At 38.1% G+C, this 21,339-nt stretch overlaps 1 protein-coding gene across 4 annotated transcripts in view; it reads right to left on the bottom strand.

The window, feature by feature from the left end:
- Positions 1-21,339, bottom strand: part of chd9 (chromodomain helicase DNA binding protein 9) — a 247,877-nt gene that overhangs the window by 218,652 nt on the left and 7,886 nt on the right. Inside the window, exon 2 of one of the 4 annotated variants that reach the window (XM_048546751.2) lies at positions 13,409-13,629. The exons of the other annotated variants lie outside the window; for them this stretch is intronic. The gene's annotated coding sequence lies outside the window, so the exon portion shown is untranslated. The remainder of the gene's footprint in view (positions 1-13,408; positions 13,630-21,339) is intronic. 4 annotated transcript variants of the gene reach the window in all.

Genomic DNA, 21,339 nt, shown 5'->3' on the forward strand with positions numbered 1-21,339 from the left:
ATGGTCAAAATAAAGAGAAAAGAGCTTTAGGAAAGTTTGGCAGAAATAGATTTTGAACTTAAAGTTATTTGGAAAAATCTGCATCCATTATCTCAATGCACTGTCTGACTCTTGAAGTAACTCAAATATTAAAAAAGGGAAATTCAATGCGGAGGAACAAACTTGCATTTATCTACAGAATTTCCATGAAATCTCAAGAACTACATAACCAATAAAAACCAAAAGAACTGTGGATGCTGTAAATCAGTAACAAAAACAAAGCTGCTGGAAAAGCTCAGCAGGTCTGGCAGCATCCGTGGAGGAGAAAACAAAATTAATGTTTCGGGTCCGGCGACCCTTCCTTAGACCTGATGGAGGCTGGGAAAACGTCAGTTTATATGTAGAAAATAGGGAGGTGGGTGGGGTAGGGAATAAACGATTGGACAGAGCCCAAAAGAGAGAGAAAGACAGTTGGACAGACAAAGGAGTTGTTAACGATCAGGCTGGGAGGGTGAATAGTTGTTAATGGGGACTGTTAGTGACTAACAACAGGGGGTGTGGAGTGGCAGGCTATGTGGTAACGAGGCCTGGGGCATGGGAAAGTTTACGCCCTAAAATAAGTTCAATAATTTTAGGGCCTAAACTCTCCCATGTCCCAGCCTCCCACCCCACACACCAGACCTCGTTACCACGTAGCCTGCCACTGCACACCCATGTTGTTAGTCACTAACAGTCCCCATTAACAACTATTCACCCTCCCAGTCTGATCGTTGACAACTCCTTTGTCTATCCAACTCTCTCTCTCTGGGCTCTATCCAATCATTTATTCCCTACGCCACCCACCTCCCTAATTTCTGCATATAAACTGACATTTTCCCAGTCATCATCAGTTCTGAGGAAGGGTCACCAGACCTGAAACGTTAACTGTTTTCTCCTCCACAGATGCTGCCAGACCTGCTGAGCTTTTCCAGCATCTATGTTTTTGAACTTAATAAACAACTTAGTTCTGAAATCTACATTGTAAGGTACATGGGAATTAATTTACAAACAGCAAGACAAATAACTAAATACTGTTAATGATGGTGAAAGAGTAAGTATTAACTGGTATGCCAAAAGAACTGATGGAATTGTGGGGTTGACAACTCCACGGTTTCCTGTGGAGCTTGTTTTAGAGTTTTAAAAGAGGTGGTTCTTAAAGTGATAGATATATTGATGCTATTCTAAAAAAATTCCTTGTCTCAGTCAAACCTGTAGCACAGCTGCCAGCTAAAACATTTTGAACATGGTCTATCAGATAAAACTGAAAGCAAAACTACATAAGTTGGGAGGTGAAGTGGAGCTGGGTGACGGGAAAGGAAGAGTACGATTGAGGTGTAAAAGCGTAGCTGTCTCACCCCCTATCATTTGTACAGTGTCTGCTACAATCCAACAGCTATGACCCTTGCTTCCAACCAAACTTACAGACAAACCTGAAAAGGACGGGTAGTCGTACTGCTAAAATTTATGAAGTACTCAAAAGTTTGCACTTTAAAGGAATGCACTATATGCTCCCCTATAGGGCACTGTAACCAAAAGATGCCTTAATTTCTACTGCATACTTCATATGCACAAGTTTAAACAGGCTCTGCAACCGGTAAACAAACTGTTAATGTGCTAGCTTTGACATTATTTCCCCTTTACACTATATATAATAAGCACTGCAAAAGCTTGTCTCAACGAAAGGAATGTTTGTGACTACAGTGCAAGATCTGCGATCCCTTTCAAGCACTGAACACAGGAGGATAAAACATATGTAGGCAAAATTTTGAAATAAAGTAATGAGGCAGTATACACCCAGCAAAGGCTGAAAAGGTTAGCTTGCAAATGGCCATCAGGAATTATGTTGTTTAAGTCAAGCGAGATGACCTACTTATACAGGGAAACACAGTATGTTTATTCTTTGGTATTAAACAGGACCAAATTATACTGATTGGAATAAGCAAGCCTGTTCATAACTGTTTTTCTGCACATTCAAGCACCGTGAAGTCCTTTCAATAAATCATATCTGCCCTCATTTCACCAAGTGTTTGCGCAGGTCTAAGGAACAATTTGTATATGAAATCACAGGTAGATACAACTTTTACTTGTTAGGTCATCATATAATAAGATATTGGGCAGTACAGGCACATCCCAAAAAGGGAATATAACAGTACTAAATCAACACTGTACAATAAAGTTCTAAATAAGTTCTGCTCGTGTTCCTCAAAATGATCCTAGAAATTTATTTGCCAATCAATTCTGCCTTAAATGTGTGGAACTCTATAAACATTCTGTTTTCACAGACTTGATCTCATTTAGGATAACAACACACAATCTATTGTACATTTCAGTGAAGTCATGCATGCAGCTATCAGTATTTCAACTCACGTCTCAGTCTACCAGCATTTGACAAGGAGAATGTGCATTTCCTACCACCCCCCCCCCACCCCACACCCAACATGGTTGGCTTTATCAAAAGGTAGGATTGGAGCTGATGGCTTGAAGGGTGTGACGAGAAACAATTACATTCACCTCATGTTATAATTCAAGGTGATACAAAAGTTTAATATATTTAGTTTAATTAATAGAGACAGAGTTCAAAAAGCATGGGAGTCAGGATAAATCTTAAGAGCTCAGCTTCAGTATTACGTCCAATTCTAGGAACCAAATAGCAAAAGAAATTTAAACGATCCATTGAAAATCTATCAGCTTAATACCAAGGATGAGAGAATCCAGACATCTGAAGAGACTGGAGAAGCTGGGATTGTTCTTAGAACAAAAAGACAAAAGAGCAATTTAATACAGATGTTCAAAATATTGACTTTTTTTGACAGATACAAGACTCAAAATGAGAGGAGGGGAAGCACGGACAATTTTAAAAACAAAACTCTGAATTTTATTGGTTGAGGAAAACAGTTTCAGTACCAACTTTTGGAACGGAACTGGATTAATACTAAAAAGGAAGCATTTTCAGCAAGGCATGTAGGATAGAAAGAATATTACTGCACAAATGAAAGCCTAAGAGCTGAGTTTCTAAGAATTCTGGGAATTGCTGTTACACCCAAGTTAACTTCAAACTGATCGAGCTACGAATATACAAACTTATTTGACTTACTCAGAAGGTTGATTCCATCCAAAACTGTTATCTTGCTTTGCAAAAAGGAGACAGACAGAAACTAAGATTTTATTTCAGCGAGCTATTCTTTAAATAGCACAACCTCTTACAGTCTGTAAATCTACTGTTCAGAAACGTCTGCTGTCTGGAAAGCAGAGCCAAGATAATCTCCGGCTATTTGGGCACTGCAATAAATCGAGTAGGCATGGGGTCAGTAAAGGCAACTTGTATCTGCATAAACAAAAAATTTTATCACTGTTTTATGATGTTTTATCATTGGGTTTCAGATAAATATTTCTATGGAGTTTCAGTTTTACAGTTTTTGGATAGGCAAACTCATTATACATTTGGAGTTCAGAAGAATGAAGGACAGATCTGATTCCAGTACACGAAACACTAAAGGGTATTGGTAAGATGGACAATGAACACATGTCCTCCACTTGTGGGACTCTCTCAAACAAGGTCATAGATGTACAGTGAGAGCAAGAGAAACTATTTCTCTGAGGGTTGTCAATCTGTGGAACTCACTGTCTCAGACTGCAGTGGAAACAGAATCAATCAACAGATTCAAGAAAGAAACAGATGTGTTTCTTCTGATTAAAAGTGGGATAAAGGGCTAGGGGGAGCATATAGGAAAGTGGAGTGGAGACAAGGATAAGGTCAGCCATGTTCATGTTTTAATGGAGGAGTAGACCGGAAGGGCTGAACTGCCCTAGTGTGGACTTGTTGGGCCAAAGGGCCTGTTCCCACACTGTAGGGAATCTAATCTAATCTAATTCCTAGGTTCCTATTCAATGATCCAAAAAAACTCCAAAATGGTTTGATCTTAAGCATACCAGGCCAGAAAGAATCCATACTTATGTGCAATGGTCACAAATCTCACAATTCTATCCTCTCTTCAACACTGAAAACTTTCCACATCATCCACTCTTCAGAGGGAGCATTTTAAGAAAAACTTTTCACCAGTTCAATCTAAACTGTACACTATTTCTCTTTTAAGTTTGTGGTAATCTCAAATGTATTAGCATGGATTAATTTAATCATCTGTGAATACCTGAATAAACCCAGAGTCATTTTCCTCAGTGCAAACAAACAATCACAACTTCTACAGTAGTTGAGACCTATTCTACATTTGGGAATCTTACTTTCATTTTAAGCACTGATTGCAAATTCCTCTTTGTTGCCGTGGAGTAATTTAAAAAGAAAATGCAGGAGCTGTACCAGAGATTTGAACTAAAGTACATCAAATTTAGAAAACAGATTGAAAGCTAATCCACCTTTAGATGCACAGACTCTCATACATAATTGTAAAACATACTTCTGAGTTTTCTTTTTAAACTGCATGTAATAATTTTTTTTAAAAATGTGACAGGAAAAAAGGTGAGACATATCAGTGAGCTAGTTTTTTCCCCAATTCAGAATTCAGTTGCAGTTAACATTGCTTTAATATGTTTTGATTCAAAAATGAATAAAATGGGTAGCGTTAGAATTCAGTGAAAGAAATTAGATTGGGATGACGTTGTAGAGCCTTCAACATTTTTTTTATTTTCATATCCTCAGACCTAATTATCCAAGAAAGATAGGGGCATGGACCTCCCACGGATAATAAAAACTCAATACAAGGCAGATCAGACTTTTGGGGGGGTGGGGGGGGGAAACAGAGGGGTGTGGAGGAGGAGGAGGAGGAGGAGGAGGAGGAGGAGGAGGAGGAGGAGGAGGAGGAAGAAGAAGAAGAAGAAAAGGATGGGCCCTGATGATGACTTCAGTGCACAGATACACAGGTAGGTGATCTGCTAATGACAAGGACTGAGGGAGCTTAAAACACTGCACATTTCCAAGATAAATGACAGTAGGATCCAAATAGAAAATAAACAGTAAAAACAAACAACTTTCTCAAAGTGTAGGGGAAACTGAAAAACATTGAGAAAAAAAATAAATGTCACAACTTAAATTACAAAAGCCACAAGTTATTAAACATCTATGGAAAATTATTTTAAGCCACTATGGTAACACCCAGAAAGGTCAAAAACTCTTATTACGTTCACAGAAATTGAAGGATCATGCTTTAACTGTTTCTATTAATTTTCCCTTGAAAGGTGTTGCACTTCTTACTACACAATATCTATCTTACACACACCTTATAAACTTGGTAATTATTTGCACAGAACTGCCAATCTAAAGATCATTCAATTTTGTATTACATAAAACATTGATTTGGTAAACCTACTTCCTCATCAACTATTATGTCATTTGAACTGATTGCACAGAAATGATGATATGAATTTTCCACATACAGCGCACGCACTGATTCATTGTCTGCATCAGACAGATCAAACCACTAGCAGGTACTATAGAACTTGGTGCAACACAGGAATATTCATTCAGATATGAATTGGGAGCAGCAGTAGGCCACTTAGCCTGCTCTGACATTCATTAAGATCATATTGGATCTGATTTTAATCTAAACTCCACAGGCCTGCCTAACCCAATAATCCTTCACCCATTTACTCATCAATAATCTACCTACCTCTGCATTAACGATACTCAAGATTCTGCCTAAACCATCTTGAGGAAAAAGTTCCAAAGCTCTCAAACCTCATTAAAAAAATTTCCTTACCTATCTTAAATCAGCAACCTCTGGTTCTAGATTCATTCATCAAAAGGAAACATCCTTCCCATATGTACTCTAATAATAGATAGGATCTATCTGTTGTCAATTGGTGGAGAATCTACACTATTAATTGCAAACATTTACTGTCATTTATTGACAAGTATAATTTATTGGACCACTGAGCACTGTACTCAAACTGAGCAGATAGACATTTTTGCATCCACTTCAACATATAGATACCGCAAGAATTAAAAGTGAGGAATAAAAACCATTCTTTGCACAGACTGTGGTTAGAACATGGAATGCTTGGTGTTGATGCAGAGTCCAACTTCTTTGTTTGAAGTTAGAGAATTGTTTGTCATAAAAAGGTTATTAAAAGGATATGAAGAGTGACCAATAAAGTGGAATCCGAGAATAAAACAAAATTATAGGCACAGATACAATGCATGAAAATCGACTATATTGCACAGACACAGGCTGTGATTCTAGCGACACATCTGAAGCTTTGCTATCAAGACTGTTTACCTATACATCTGCCTATGAAAGTACAAACAAAAATGAGGTAACAGGAGTTCATTCCCAACAGTGCTGTGATTGGCCAGAGAGGTGAAGCTAAGTAAGACACTGATCTTATGCAACACAGAAGCCATGAAAGATATAAAAATAATAAAATGTAGACAGAAATGACAGGAATGCCTTGTTGACGCAGAGCAATCTCTCAGATATCCGAGAGAAGGCACAAAGGAAAATAAATCCAAGCTAGTTCAATCTAGATATCACTAGGTATTTCTAGCAGCCAATTACAGAGCAAATCAGCAGGCAACTGGGCTAGTAGCATGCATGGTCAGTCAGGTGAGAAATGATGCGAAGCCAGGGGAATTTTATACCATGTTTTCATGGCTCAGAGCCACTTTTTTTGTCCTTACCATCAAAAATTGCAGAACGCACCATGTAAAAATTCTGGGACTAATCCCAGAATATGGTGACAGCATAAAAATAAATGCATTTGCCATTCTGTTCAGAGCCTGAAAAGTGAGAGAGAGAATTCAAGGGAAAAACGGCACATGCTGGCTGGAGGGATGAAAGCAGCTAGTTCACAGACTGGCATTAGCAGAGAAAAGAAAAATCGAGTGGAGTATCCAGGGAGATCCACTGTTCATGTTTAACCACTTGAATGCAGTAAGTCAACATGAATCGGTGAAGAAGTTCAATGCAACCAAGTACAAGGTATTTTAAAAGTAGACGTACCAACTTTGCCATGAAGGGTGATGTAGTAATGTGATGTGGAACAGGATTGGAGTGATTTCAGATTCAGTACCAAAATATATAGCACCATATAAAATAAATGCTAAAACTGTGCAGCTAAATGAATTAAGTAGTGGTTGTCAATGCCAGAATGAAGCAGCAGCATTCAAGGCTAACAGAAAATCCCCAAGCATCAAAAGACTTAAAAGCCTGAAATTCATTAGCCTGGAAAGGAAGAGACTGACAATTTCCTGTGATAACACTATATATAAAGCAGCATAGTTTCAAAATAGTTTCAGAATATCATTTCTAGCAATGTCAGGATATGATAATGAAAAGACAAAGTAGGACAGAAGGAATAAATTTTCCAACATGCCGGAATGGTAATGGAAGTAAACTCTGATTCTTTAAAGGATTGGTCAAGTCCATGATTGGAGGAAGAAAAAATTGTGTTCATTATGCATTGGTGAAGTAAGATGGACAGACTGATTTCCCTCATCAACATCTACATTATACGCTTAAGTTGAATTTTCTGTCGACTGACTTTCCTTTGTCAGTCAGTCCAGCAGCAACCAACAAAGTCGCAAAAATTTGACAGGGCACAAAGCTGTTTACACTGCATCTTTGACAGGAAGACCAAAAAAACTATCTAGAATTCGGCTTTTATCTTCATTCATGGTTTCCTAAATTGACACTGGTTGCCAGGCAGACATGATGATGCTTAACAACAAACAGGAGGAACACAGATGATCATTCAGCAAACATTCCACCAATGTACATTCCATGGCAGATGGAGTTCATTGTAAGCAATTATGAGGTGATCCAGTTTGGACCAAAAATGGATAGATCAGGATCTTTTCTAGATGGAATAAAAGTCGAATACACTGAATATCCAGAGAGAAGGTAGCTCTTTACCCTTAGGAAACATATGCATAGCGAGGTCACAATTCAAGTTCTTAAACTGCGGCAGACTAATTTTCACAACTGTACACATTTGTCACTGGTCCTGATATCCAAACAACTATTTTCAGTATTATGAAAGCCTAATTTAGACAGCCTTAATCTAACTGTAATCCAATATTCACACATTGAGATCACATTTTGTAGTTGTCATCTTATGTCTATCTGTAACTACAACTGATGTCTCATAACTTAACCCTAGTCACAATCTGGTAATTCGGCGCTACGTCCCTTGCCCTCCTTTCCAAGGACAACACAGCATTCCTGAACTCTGCTGCCCAAAAGTGAATTATCTGCTCCAACTGGAACAGTTTGGGGCGGCACGGTGGTTAGCACAGCTGCCTCATGGGCCCGGGTTCGAATCCAGCCTTGGGCACTGTCCGTGTGGAGTTTGCACATTCTCCCCATGTCTGCGCGGGCTTTCTCCGGGTGCTCCGGTTTCCTCCCACAGTCCAAAGATGTGCAGGTTAAGTGGATTGGCCATGCTAAATTGCCCATAGGGATGAGTAGATTAGGTGGGTTATGGGGGGGATGGATCTGGGTGGGATGCTCTGAGGTTTGGTGTGGACTTGTTGGGCCGAAGGACCCGTTTCCACACCGTAGGGATTCTATGGATCTTTCTCTCATAGAACTGCTAAGCACAAATCCCCATGTTATCCATAATTCCTTGACCATCAGTATTGAGAAAATGCTTATTTGTCTGGATCCAAAGTGGATTACCTCATTTTTCTACTCTGAACCCTAGCTGCAAGTCTTACACATTTACTTTATCTGTCTCTCTTGGGAGTTTCCACCTCTAACTATGCAACTTAGCATTATCTGTAATCTCCAATGTACAACGTTCCATTCCTCTATGCAGTATAGAACCCTAGGGAACATATTTGTCACAACCTGCCATCTGGAGATCAGACTTGCAGTAAAAGGATTTGCTTAAAAAAGGTGACCCTTGTTACAAGGTTCCTTTCAGTATTGCTTCCATTTTTAAATAAATAATCTTGCATCAAAATGTATCATGTGTCTTCTGCAAGTCTATGTAGATACTATACACAAAGGTGCCCATCTCCACCATGCTAGACAGCTTGTCAATGCAATTCACCTAGATTAGTTAGATAAGAACTATCCTTCACAAAATCATGCCAATTCTAATCTGCTCATACCTATTCAAGTGTTCAATTCCAAATGCTACTGATCCACAATGTAAAAATGACACACCTGCAGTCATTATTTTCCATATTATTCTCATCTGCGTGTGTCTTTAATGGGCACATTTTCCAATACAAGTTTGAATTTCATTACATTCTTCTTTTAGATGTGACTGTTTGCACCTTCTTGCCTACCTGTACCCCTCACTTCCTTTGTCACTCAAATTCCTTTCCATTTCCACTTCTTCTATAACTGTGCAAGCCTTTTAACTGTACTACTGCTTCTTAGCTTATTTAGTGACTGTGGCTCCTGAAATATCTAAGTCTTTCTTCATCATATTGTCTTGGTATTTCACCAAATAAGTCTGTCAATGCTGCATTTTGTTTGTTCACATTAACTGTACGAAGTTAATCACCATGTCATGTCAATCTTGCAGCCAATACTCTAATTGCTTCATCATAGCCTTGTCACAACTCACTTCAGCAGCTCAACAGAAACTAAAAGGTCTGCAGATGCTGTAAATCAGCTTCGATTTCTCTCTCAGATGCTGTCAGATCTGCTGAGTTTTCCCAGCAATTTGTTTTTGTAAAGAACTGCAGATGCTGCAGTCAGATATAACAGTGTGGAGCAGGAGGGGCTCAGCAGGCCAGGCAGCATCAGTGCAACAGGAAAGTTGACATTTCGGGTCAGGGCCCTTCTTGAAGAGGCTTGGTCTGCTGTGTTCCTCCAGCTCCATACTATATACAAATCTTCCTGGTTTAAAGCAGTATCTTCCTTTTGTAATTCACAGTCCAAAAATTTAAACAAAAAAGTGGACTTAACAGTTAAGTTGAACTTGTGCTTCGAGCTCACTAACTTCTTTCCTTGCAGCATGTGCAGAACTTTTTTTTGGTGAAGTGGGGATTATTACTTATCTGTTTATTGCTGGTTGTTCTCACTTTCCTTGACTCTCAATTTGGGCTTTTCTCTCCTCATCCCACAAACAAGTCAAAATACTACCCCATTGTTATATTTCATCTTTTGATGGAAACATAACACCTCTGCAGTTTCAGTGAAGTGACTCTTTCAGAAAGTGCAATATCAATCTGGGCATTCAGCATTTTGCTGCACATGGAGTTACCAGAAGTGATCAAGACATGAATAATTGTACATTTTCTCTACAGCTGTAACACTGCATTCTATGCTCTGTTCTATTACCCTAATGCACTTTGTATGGCAATGATCCGCCTATACAGCACGCAAAACCAAACTTTTCACTGTACCCAGGTACGGGACAATAATAAATCAAAACATCTTACACATGAAAAAGAGATAATGGGAACTGCAGATGCTGGAGAATTCCAAGATAATAAAGTGTGAGGCTGGATGAACACAGCAGGCCAAGCAGCATCTCAGGAGCACAAAAGCTGACGTTTAGGGCCTAGACCCTTCATCAGAGAGCATGAAAAAACAGAGTTTACTGCTCATTGATAATGAGTATACTCCAATATGCAATGAGCAACTCCTTTTATAACACTGTTTATGGATTCCACTTAACCTGCATCCTTATAAACAGTAAGGTCAGTCATACACAAAGTAAATTCTTGATCAGCTATTTATGAAAACTGCCAAATCATTTCTTTGGGATTTTTTGCATAGATTTAGGATCCACATTAACTACCGAGGACACTAGTTTATACTATCTGAATAATTCAAAAACTTTACGAAACATTCTGGGGTTCGTGCTTGTGCTTCAGGTGTCAAATCACAACTGTTTGGCTTTACAAAAAACAAAAACTGCTGGAAGTTCTCAGCAGTCTAGCAGGACCTGTGGACAGAAATTCCGGTCAATGTTTCGGGCCCAGTGACCCTTCTTCAAAACAATCTTAAGTTCATTGGATCAGAAACATTAAATCTGCTTGAAATCTGTGGAGATTTTCCAGCATTTGTTTTATTTCCAATATCCAGCATCTGCAGACATTCTGGTTGTTTATTTGTTGCTTTATTTTGAAATTGAGAATCTGTGGTTCTTCTGAACAGAAGCCTAGAAATTATTACTTTCTTCAAAGAGATACTAGGGATAGAGATACTTACATTTTTCTTTTACCTGTACTGACTGACATTAGCAGCTGGTTGACAAACTACGAAGGGTCTATTGATCCTGCTGCAGTTTATTACTGCTGACAGACATCCGTTAATTTTAAAAAAAGGGTAACTGGGTTGTCATTTTCCCAAACTGTGTAAGTGCTTGCATGATGGCTTACATTCAAGCCACAGTTAGATATTTTTTGATGTTTTTAAAGAAACCTATATTAAATGAAGTGTTTCAGTGTAATCACTCACACCACTCAAGTTTTACAGCATTCCTTTCCCTATCACAGTTAACATTATTTTTAATCAAAATTTGTATAGCACCTCTTTTCCCATCTCTTGTAAATGCCCATCTGTAGAGTACACATTTATCACAACTAATGGCTAGCTAATCACAGCAAAACGCACAATTGGTAAACCAAGATCCTGAACATTTCAAGTAAAAGGTGCTCAATAACCTAGCTAAAAAGACAACCTAAAAACAGCTAATACTTGATGACCCACAAATCATTGTTACAAGCACTGGGGAAACCAAGTAGAGGCTTGGGTACCACTCTATGGAACACCTATGCTCGGTTCACAACAAACAACTGCACCTCCCAGTCACGAACCATTTCAACACCCCCTCCCACTCCTTGGGCGACACGTCCATCCTGGGCCTCCTGCACTGCCACAATGATGCCACCTGCAGGAGCAGCATCTCATATTTTGCTTGGGGACCCTGCAACCCAAGGATATCAATGTAGACTTCAAGCTTCAAAATCTCCCCTGCCCCAACCGCACCACAAAAACAGCCCTGCTTCCTTATGCTGGCTGGCACATGGGCGTTATCACCAGTGTAAAAATGACCATAAAAGGTTTTTAGAAGGTTACGGTCAAGGCTTTCAAAAATTTACATGTTTCTTTTGCAATAGATTCCAAAACACAAAAATCAATGAATTACATTTAATCTGCAGTCATGGTTGTTTGTTTTCCCATGAAATGCTGCAGTCAAAATGTACACACACTTGCAGAATCTAGAGAAAATAACCGGCAAAATAATTGGTTGTTACTAGCATTGGTAAAGGTAAAACTTTGATCAAGACACCAGATGAATTCCTTACATTTCTTCATTATTGCAACAGATTCTTAAGTTTACTTGTTCAGGTGGATGTACTTCAGTTCAGAATCTCACTTAAAAGATGACAGTTCCAAACATTAAACTTTCATTGAAGAGCATCTTCATCAAGAAAAAAAAATCCTGAAGCAATTCACAAACACACCAAAAAGAATGGGCACCATTCAAAACCAGGATGCTAGGAGTACAAGATGCTGGTTTTATGATTAATCTTAAGCGAGACGTCAAATAGCGGGGGGAAATTTGAGCGCAAGAGTTAAAAGCACAGCTGATAACTACTGGACAATTTACACTTTCTTACTGATTGATGCACTAATAAGAGCTTTAAATCACTGGTATCATTTGAGAAATTACTGCTGTCAACGGCAATCAAAATATTACGAGAATTGTACGTTGCCAATATTATAGTTAGAGTATACCTGTCACACATAAGAATCAGACTTTTTTGACTAGGTCTCTCACACACAACCCAGTTCTTCTATCATTTCACTGCTGGCAAACTATGAGCACATGCACCCTGTAGTCAATTACAGACCAATTGCTGATGCATGTATCTGTAGGTTGGGAGGTGGATGTAAATGAATTCCTTCCTGGTCTTCAGAAATTACTTTGCAAAGGCAACTAGAATGGGCAATAAAAATGCCAACTTTCCAGCAAGTTCCTTATCCAAGAATAAATACAAAAAATATTCAGTTCCAAAGAAAACAGGAAATCACTGACTTTCTTTATTACTTTTGACACTGAAGTAGGAAACATGCAAGACTTGCACAGATTCAGAAAACAATACATTGGTTGTTGTCTGGTTTTCAAGTCCCAAAACAGAAATTAAGTGGTGTGTAACTTAATTTCAGTCGGGTCAGTGTTTGGCTTGCAATCTTACGAGGAACTGTTATTAATTGAATACACTGAATGTAGAATACAATATTAAAACAGTAATCTTACAAAATCTCTTGCCTAGGTTAAATTCAAAATGGCCAGTTGTGCATTAAGTGGGCATACTTGTTTGCCTCATGCTTTCATTTTAATTGCTGTTAAGATCACAGCACAGCGACATGAAGCAAATGCATTTCCTTATGATTAGTCAAGCGAAGTCCCAATAAGAACACAGCATTAAACATATAGTGTAATGGGGCTGAGATAAGCAGCTTACCCATATCCTCCATCAAGGCTGCCAATTCCATGGCATCATCTGTCTCTGTTCCTGCTTCAACGGATCTGCTGCCGAAACTCGGCTCCCAAAATTTGTTACTTCTAGAAATTGCTGTGAAGGAGGATCGCTGGACCTGAAATGTTAACCTTGCTTTCTCTCCACACATGCCGAGTTCACCCAGAAATTTCTGTTCTTGTTTCTGACTTCCAGCACCCGCAGTTCTTTGGAATAATCAAAACTAGAATTAGCCAATGATCTCCTGGCAAAGTTCCCTTGTAAATCTGAGATTATTTAAAACCCTGGTGCCCACTTAATTCACACCAAGAGCCGTTTACCTATCACTCACTGCACACTATCCTACACTGAAGCATTGCCAGACTAATGTTCAAGTTCTCATCCTTGATTTCAACTTGCTTACTTGTCTCATCATTACTCAGCCCAGTATTCACCTTAGCCTGAAGTGTTTGAGGCTCTGTGCTCCACTAATTCTAGTCTCTTGCACTTCTCCAATTTTCACCCTCAGCAGCTATGGTTTCATCTACTTAGATCCAAAATTTCTGAATTCCATCTCTAATCCTATTTGCTACTCTCTCCTCTTTAAGAGCTTGTTAAAATCCACTTCTTTAGTCACTTGTCCAGTTACTTGCTTACATGGTTTAATGACAAATGTTCTTTCTTAGAATTTGCCAGAAACAATGAGATGGTCATTTTACTGTATTAAAACGCACTATCCAGGTATAGATACAAAATCATTTCTGAAGAAGGGTCTAGGCCCAAAATGTCAGCATTCCTGCTCCTCTGATGCTGCTTGGCGTGCTGTGTTCATTCAGCTCCACACCTTGTTATCTCAGATTCTCCAGCATCTGCAGTCCCTACTATCTCTAGATACAAAATACACAGTCTTTTAGTGAGAAAAATCAATGCCTAAATCCTTTGGAAATTAACAATTAAAAACACATCCAAAATGTTATTTTCCAACAAGGCCCAAATGAAAAATTCATGTTCCATGAAAATAGATGTTTAAAACCAGTGATTCAGAGACCAGCCAATGTACTGCATTGAACAAGTGTCATACAGCAGTGGTACAGCTCTGCGCCAATTATACAACGGCTGCCCACAGACACTACCAAAAGGGTTAATTATAATATTTGCTAAATTGCAGAAGCTGGACAGTGACCTATCAACGGGGCAAACCACATGCATATTTACAGTCTCATAATTCTGAAGTCAGATTTACCTCATTTTGGTAAAGTGACCAACAAGTTGGTAATGATCCACTAGCACCTGAGTTAACAGATTGAATGCTAAGCCATGTTTTTCAAACTAGACGCCAAGACAAAAGATGTGCAAGCATCTATTTGTACAGTTCATTTCAGATACAATCTAAAAGAAAATCAATGTGCATTTGATCATGAAAATTGTATTATGATGCCAGTTCGATCCAAGAATTATGAAAAGTCAAGCTCAGGTCTCCTAAATTACAAAATATGAACGTTATTCTCGGATTTGTGTCAAACAATTAGGTTAATATTGTCGAATAATATCACCTGGGTACAAATTTAACTGGTATATGTTTGTGACTTACTGAAATATAAACTATTGCATGATACTGTGGATGTTATACAGGATCAACCTACTCGAATATATTTCCAGAGGTAACTCATCTTGCAGACGTGCAAGCTGAATGATTTTACATCTTCAATTATTTTTTAGGAGACAAATGTTGCACTCCTGCTGGGACGTACCGTTGAAGAAAAATCCAAAGAGCCTCTGACTGAATTTATTACAGCCACATGTACTGAGGTACAGTGAAAAATGTTATCTTACGTGCTTTACAAGCAAATTGTATTATACAAGTGCATCAGGTAAGTGAAGAGTGCAGGATACAATGTTACAGCTGTGCTGCAATGGCTGTCAGTTAAATTCAGGTCTCCTCCACAAGTTACGAAGCATCAAAACAATAATAGTTAAAAATTACACAATTTTCCAAAATTCCATGCTGTGCCAAGAAATTAACCGTAAATTACAAGAAATTCTGATGCTAAGACAGAAAACAGCAGGTTGCCATTTAGTACAAAATTATCACTTGATTTTTGTTTAAACTTGCCAAATTCAGAAGCTCTGCAAATAAAGTTTCAGCTTCATGCGAATTGCAAGACCAAGAAAGTGATGAACAATGCCAGAGTGCACCATTCATACATTTAACATGACACAAGTGAACTCATTTATATCCAATTGTTATACACAAACATTTGAAGCACAGATCATCACTTAGTCTACCTGATGTCTACGTGAGTTCTACAAATTCGAACTATTTATCCTAAAAAAGCTTATTTTCCTGCCTAGTCTCGGACATCCCTTTATTTCCTTACATTATTTGATAAGTTTTTAAAACTGAAAGAATACTGGAGTTCAAAATTACGGAGAAAATGGATAGTCGAAGTCTTTTTCCCCAGGGTAAAAATGTCACTAACTGGGGGACATAGGTTTAAAGTAAAAGATGGAAAGTTTGAAGGAGATGTGAGGAGCAAGACTTTTTAAAAAAGATACAGGGTAAGTACCTGGAATGTACTGCCAGAGATAGTGGCAATGAATCCAACAGCAACGTTTAAGAGGCATCTTGGCAAATATATGAATAGGCACACAATAGAGGGATACGGGCTGCGTATTTCTTTTTAAGTTTAGAAAGGCATCATTTGTTGGCGCAGTCTTGGTGAGCTGAGGACCTGTTTCTGTGCCATACTATTCTTTATTCCCTCCTACTGATGCCATACCCTGACCTTAATAACCAACTTTAGTAAAAGCTTTCCACTGTGGAATAAACACATCTTAACTTTGGCTTCACCTAAAGAGACAGTTTATGGCATCTTATTATGAATTCATCAGTTTTTCCAAAATTTACCAGTCTTACAGAATTCTGACGAATTCTAGCAAGTCACTCTGTTAATCTTTGCTGCAGTGGCAAAATTATGAACCTTTCGAAGTTTTTCCTTATAACAATAATCTCATTCCTAATATCACTTCAATGAACATCGACCATATGCCTTCATAGCTCAATATCATGTCTACTCCATCTGTGGCCTAAAAGAATGTCAGATTTGTACAAAACATCACCTTGCTCTGGAACAGAGAATACTAAGCAAAGATGTAATAAAGCTCCTTACAATTATGTCGGATTTTATAGTTTCTCCGTATCTTGTCAGTTTCCAAATCTGGGTGAATCCAAAATAAGGCACTGAACTCTGAAATTCTTCCAGACATCCCTCCGGTTTCACACCCTGTTATTTTTTCCTTCATGGGATGTGGGCAGCACTGGCTGGACCAGCATTTATTGTCCACCGTTAATTGTCCAAAGGACAGTCAACCATATTCCTGTTGATTTGGGGTCAGACAGATGACAGATTCCTTCCCTAAAGAACATTAGTGAACCAGTTGGGTTTTTCCTGATCAATCTATAATGGATTCATGGCCATCATTAGATTCTTAATTCCAGATTTTTATTGGATTCAAATTTTACCATTTGCCACAGCAGGATTGGAACTCATATCCCCAAGGCATTTTCTGGGTCTCTGGATTAACAGTCTAGCAATAATACCACCATGTCCTCTCCATAGATACTCTTTAATACCTACCTTTTTGACCAAACTTTAAACCATCTGCCCTAATATTGTCTGACGTGAATGTGTCAAATTTTGCTTCATAATGCTCTTTTCAGCACATTTTATTTTGTTAAAGACTCAATCTAACTACAAATTGCTGTTGTAATTTTTTTTGTAGATGGTTTCTACAAAAAGCATTAGGAACGTCAATTAAAGTGGGGAAATATTAAGTTATTTCATATTATTGGTTGTAAACCTCTTAGAAAAGTGACATTCAACAGTGCTTTATCAGAAATAAAAAATGACGGATTACAGCCTACATAATTCACTTCCACAACACATCCCCAACATCACAGAGGCAAATCACTACGTTCATCAAGAAAGCTTTATCTGTGCAAGGATGCATCACCATTGTCTGACCAGGTATTTTCAATATCTTGAAGCTTAAGTGAAATTTAATTCCAATTATTGGCAGGTGCAGCATTTTGGCACAAAATAAATATTTTATTATTTTAAGTTTACTTTCAAGATGATAAAGTACAACGAGCTTCAAACAGCTATAACTTTACTTTATTACAAACTCAATAAAGTGTCAGTGTAGAATAATCTTCCCAGCTTGCGTATTGCACAAGCATACTGAAAGTAAAAGGAAAATTTACTCTTCTCAAAGCATTAATTCTCTAATTGCTGCAAGCCATCTTCACAAACAGAAATATGAGCTGGTGATTCAGTTTCTTGAGGCTGCACTGTCATTATGTTAGATTATGGCTGATCTGATCTTCAACTCAATTTATTCATGTTTACTTCAATATCTTGACCTCATATTTTACAAAGGAAAAATCAATTTCCTCATCATCCACAACTTTTTGAAGAAGTTCTAGATTCAGAATATGCTACAGCATTTAATTCACCGGATAAGAAAAAAAATCCATTCACCAATTTGAAATCTTAGCTTCCGTTATCTGTTTCTTTCTAAACAGCAAAGCTTTTAACAGTCACTTTAGCAAAAAGACAACAAAATGGCACAGGTTTGTTTATGCCCATGAGCTATAATGCATAGGATACAAGACCACACAAAATAAATGTTGTCATAAAGCAGTTCATGGGAGGAATTCAAAACCAAAATATTTTTTAAAAGAAGTGGTTCCTATCCAATAGGAAATTCCACAGCACTTGTTAGGACAAAGAAACAGATAAGTTTATTCACTGTGCAAAGTTTCCCTTAATATTTTCACAGCTGCAAGATTAACACATTAATACTAAACTGCTAAGTATGCTAGGTTCTTAAACATCCTGGACTGAAAAACCATCAGAATAACTAAATACAAGCAGCCTGGCATGTAGCTTGATGTTCTTATTATCAACTTCACTTAACTTTTAAGCTTCATTGCCAAAACAGGCTGCCCATTATTCAACAGCAAGCGTCAATTATTTTACAAACTTCTGTGTCTTAGTGCATTATTGCAGAAACTCTGAATGACAACAAAACTTGTTAATGGCAATTTAGATTATAATTTATGGACATTAGAGCAAAAGCAGGCCAATCAGAGCCAAGTCTATTAATTAATTCAATTGGACATGGTTATTGGATTTTGTATCCCCCAATATTCACATCTGACAAAATTGTCTTAAATGAGTTTTAAACCTATCCAACTGACCTAGCATCAACAGCTTGTTTTTGGCAGGGATCGCTGGTAGTTCACAATAGTAATCCCCCATGGTGAAAACAATCAGATCCTGGAAGATTTGCCAGTGTTTAGTCTCACTTTATTCACAATAGTCGTAATTTTTACTTGTTTTGAACCTAGTAAATTTATTTCTAGTTTTCTTCAACTCTAGCTCATTTGCTACTATGAAAACAGACTTTAAAAAGGAATCATGTACCAATTCTGCCTGCTACTACCATATTCTCAATTACAGTACAATATCTCAGTTTGGATTTATGGCCCCATATTACCCTTAACCACTTCTTTCAATGAAGTGCTGCATTTGTTAAAAACAAGTCTACTGCCAGTTATTTACAAATTGAACATAATCCACAACAGCTCTCACAATTAGTTGCCTGTTTTACTGGGGCATTTCCCAAAGAATTTTAATCCAGTTTCTAAGTTACCTTGTTGAACTAAAAATCAGTTGAGTACTTGCTAAAATAACTCTCTCATGGAAAGGAAGATTTAATTTTGTTTTATTATCAAGTGTTATGTTTATAAAACAAACTTTTTGCCAATGACTCCTCTCAACCACCCTGAAAGAATACAAGAAAGCATAACTTTATCTCAGGTGCATCCTCTCTAGAGCTCCCAGTCATGTGGAATGTTATACTGTTCTGCAGTTAAACAATACAATGTGAACACTGCGTCAACAAATGTTTTTTTCCCCCCCACTTTCACACTTTAGAAAGGTTTTCTTCTAGTTTATTATTCCAGGTATTTTAGAAACTATCCATAAGGACTGAAGGGTCATGCAGTGAATTTTCAATAACAATATGGTATTTACTCAGAGATAGTGGTTACCGACTATCACAAACAAGTGCTTGCCACCTTTTGGCTAATCTGTTACTTCTCTGTTCAAACTTACAAATTGGTGGATTAGAACAGAAACGTTACAAATTTTAAAATGAAAAAGGACAGGAAACAGTTACTACTGCTACAAGTGAATAGGTTTCAATAAATGAAATTCTATTCTAAATAGTTTCAATGAATTGAGGTAGGGTTCTAAGTCAATACTTTGTGTCAGCGCTCACTAGCAAGAGTGACAGTATGGGTATAGAAATTAGAGATAAGATCTGTGACACAATCAAAGAAAATGGCATGGACAGCAAGAAGGTTCTGAAGGTCTGGCAGGCTTAAAAGTACAGACAGTTCCTGGGTTGTGAACAGGGTCTGTTCCAAAGTTCATTGGCAAGTCAATTCGCAAGTCTATGCAGGATAATATAAAGTAGCCATTTAATAAGTACAAGAAATGTTTAAATGTCCTAGATTGAAAATACACCCCTGTATTGGAACACATTTCTACGTTGGAACACATTTCTATGTCGAGGACTCCCTGTAAATTAGTGCACAGGGCTGGATGAAATGAATCTCAAGTTATTGAGTGAGGTATGGGAGGGCATAGCAGAGACGCTTGCAAAAATTTTCAATTCCTTTCCAGCCGCAAGACTGGAGAATAGCTTATCTGTTACCTTTCTAACCTGGGGAAACTGTTGGAAGCAATTCTGAGGGATGGAATTAATCTGTATTTGGAGAGGGAGAGAACAATCAAGAATAGTCAACATGGTTTTCTTAAGCAAAGGTCACATCTGATAAGCAGGATTGAGCTTTTCAAAAAGGTGACCAGGTTTGTAGATATAGGCAATGTATTCAACAAAGTCTACTTGGACTTCAACAAGGCTTTTGATGAGGTCCTACATGGGAGTCTGATAATAAAAGGTGTGCACCCATGGGATCGTAGGAAATCGACCCATGATTCACTGAGTGGAAGAAAAGAGATGATGGTTGAGCAATGTTTTTTGACAGTGGGCTCCCACGGTAGTCAGTGCCAGGGCCCTTGCTGTCTATGACTTATGTAATGATTTAAACGTCGGGGAGGCAAAGGCTTAGTGGTGTTATCATTGGACTGTTAATCCAGAGACCTAGATAATGTTCTGGGGCCCAAAGTTTGAATCCTGCTGCAGCAGATTGTGGATTCTGAATTCAATAAAAATCTGAAATTAACAGTCTATTAGTAACTATGATGCCATTACCAATTATTGGAAAACCTATCTGGTTCACTAATGTCCATTAGGGAAGTAAACTGCTATCCTTATCTGGTCTGGCTGGCCAACATATGACTCCAGATCCAAAGCAATGTGATTAATTCTTAACTGCCCTCTGGGCAATTAAGGACGGGCAATAAATGCCAGCCTATTTAGTAATGCCATGAATGAAATAAAATAAATGAGTAGACTTCAATGCAGGAGGGTTGGTCACTAAGTTCACAGATGATACAAAAATTGATAGGGTGTGAAAGAGAGTGAGGAATGTAACCTTATATTACAGCAGGAAATAAATGGAATGGTCAGATGGCCTGATCAACGGAAATGGGATTCAATCCGGATAAATGAGGTGAAGCATTTCAAAAGGACAAAAGCAAAACATAACGAACAGTAGAACTTAGAAAGGCCCAAGGATCAGAAGTGCCTTTAGTGTGTATACCTTAAGGTATCAGGACAGATGGATAAAATGGTTAAGGCAGCAAATGGTAAACTCTATGGCTTGGCTAATAAAGGCAAGTATAAGTGCAGGAACTGTGCAAAACGTTGGCCAGGGCACAGCTACAGTACTGTGTGCAGTT

This window comes from Stegostoma tigrinum, chromosome 16 (genome assembly GCF_030684315.1).
Source record: "Stegostoma tigrinum isolate sSteTig4 chromosome 16, sSteTig4.hap1, whole genome shotgun sequence".
Lineage (NCBI taxonomy): Eukaryota > Metazoa > Chordata > Chondrichthyes > Orectolobiformes > Stegostomatidae > Stegostoma > Stegostoma tigrinum.